The sequence below is a fragment of the Neovison vison genome, chromosome 5, assembly GCF_020171115.1.
Source record: "Neovison vison isolate M4711 chromosome 5, ASM_NN_V1, whole genome shotgun sequence".
Taxonomy (NCBI): Eukaryota; Metazoa; Chordata; class Mammalia; order Carnivora; family Mustelidae; genus Neogale; species Neogale vison.
Window position 1 is genome coordinate 132,169,107 of NC_058095.1, and position 2,436 is coordinate 132,171,542.

A 2,436-nucleotide genomic window follows, 5' to 3' on the forward strand; every position below is an offset into this window, starting at 1 on the left:
TTTAAAATACTTCAAATGGAAAATTATGAGCTAAGCATGCAGTTTGACATATTGCTTCTCATCTGGTTTTTTTGTTGAGGTTATTAAACTCACATAGGGAGGGAAAAATTAGGGTTACAAAAGAAATTAATTCAGGGTTTCAGCTAATTACCTCAAGTTTGGTGTTTTCACTGAGTCAGTAGAGGTGATCCTGATAGACCACAGGGATGACTTGCTTTCCCTCCTCCGGTCTCTTGTCAAGACACTGGAGGACGAAAACTGATTCTTTTGTCATCAGGTACACTCAGTAAGTTACTTACACCCAAGTTTTATTATTTGATCCCTTGATTATGACTAGTAATCCTTCAGCAGCCAGTCTTGCTTAAGGAGGTCCAGCCTGCTGAGCTGAACTGATCTACATCATTGAAGCTGACAGCAGACCTAGCTCTGTCAGCCAACCATGTCCTGGGAAGAAGCCTTCAAACCAATGGGCTGTCCTCAACTGAAGGACCCAACTTGCCAGGCACAGTCTATCTAACACACTGCAGCTAGAAGTGCTCCCAGATCACTTCCTCTGGCATCCATCTACCTCCACTCAGAGAAACCAGCCTTCACATTCATTCATCTCCAACATCCCTGGGAAGAGAATTGTCCTTACTTCCCAGTGAACTGGTAGCAACACATGATCAGAAAACTCTAGAATTAGACTTACATGGAGAAATGTTGCTCAGTGACACTATTACTTACTGGAGAGTTAGCACTGTTTATGTGCCGACTGTGTACCAAGCATTGGATAAGTGTTCTATATATTTAATCATTTTAACTCCATGGATTCATTACTATTATTGTCTTTATTTTATAGATGACAAAACAGGAGTACATTATCCAGGTATTAAGTAAAGAATCGGAATTTAAACTCAGGAAGTCTTAACCAGATGGGCTGTACAACTTCCTGCAGCTAATTGTATGTTTATGTTGAAAGGTATGATCATATACTGAAGACTCAGTGAGTATATAAGATGGGTCAGCAACATGCACAAGGGGGACTGATCTGCACAATTAGATCAAGTGTCAGACACCAACACAGTAATGGAATAGGTAGCATAAAATTTGAGATGCCCACTGTTCAGTCACTGTGGTGATTGAAAGATAGTGACATCAACAACTTAATTAATTGAATGCAGACTGCCACATTAGGGACAAATCGAGAAATAGAAAGAAAAGTCTTTGTAAAATAAAAAACATAACAAAGTAAACCCCTCAGCAGAATGAAGTAATAGTGCAATGAATGTGGCTCCAATCAGAATTACCAATCACTAATCCAACTTGAGAAATTACCCCAGAATGTAGACTAAAAGGTAATGAATGGCAAATAATGGGCAAAGAGGTAACACAGAGATAATAGATAGGTGAGACTGAAGAAAAAAAAGTAAGGTCTGAGCACAAAATTATTTTCCAGAATGAAAGTGCAAGTGAGTTTAGATACAAAAGACACAATAATGCCAGGCAATAATGTTTTTACAAAGCCTATTTTTAAAAGAACCTTCGAGGAAGTATTACAGCCCAATAAAAATTTATTTTGATAAAAATTTTTAAGGTAGAAGAAAATGATTTGGAAGCTTGCTGAGTAACAGAACATTTTAAACACAAAAACATGTTGCTCTTGTATATAAGGTATATTGTGATATTTATGCGCAGGGGCCATGCTAATCTTCTCTGTATCGTTCCAGTTTTAGTATATGTGCTGCCGAAGCGAGCACTATATTGTGATATTTATGAAAGGAATCTTGAAATAGAAATACATAATGTAAGAAAAGGATTAACAATCATCTGCTCCTAAAATTTTCAACAAACCCCAGTTTCCATATGAGAGAAATGTATGTAAGTTTGCCAAATTATTTTTTAAGAGAAGTAAATATTTGATAATTTAACTCATAATATTAATAATATTAATAAGTAAATAAAAGTTCAAGTAAATTGTTAAACTACTTCTCTGCATGTTTAATTTCCTCAGTCTGAAATGTTCCTACTCAAGACATCTACATGGTTTTTCCTTTCACTTCAGTCTGGTCACATCTCACTTTATTAGAGGATCTTTCTGGATCTTCGATTGAAAGTATCATTTCTCACAGTGGTCTATCTCCTTACCCAGTTTTATTTACATAGCACTTCCATTATTTACATACATGTGAGTATATTTTCTTTTTTTTTTTTAAATTTAAACTCAATTAGCCAACATATAATAATACATTGTTTGTTTCAAATGTAGTGTTCAATGATTCATCAGTTGCCTATAACACCCAGAGCTTATCACATCATGTGACCTCCCTAATCCCCATCACGCAGTTACCCCATCCCCCTACTCGCCTTCCCCTCCACAGCCCTCAGTTTGTTTCCCAGAGTCAAGAGCCTCTCATGGTTTGTCTCCCTCTCTGATTCCCCTCCCTTACCCTATGA

General features: G+C 36.8%; 1 non-coding gene across 1 annotated transcript; it reads right to left on the reverse strand.

Moving 5' to 3' along the window:
- Positions 1 to 1,627: 1,627 nt before the first annotated feature.
- On the reverse strand, positions 1,628 to 1,739 carry LOC122908049. The gene has a single exon (XR_006384852.1). It is a non-coding gene; the product is annotated as a U6 spliceosomal RNA (small nuclear RNA).
- Positions 1,740 to 2,436: the final 697 nt, after the last annotated feature.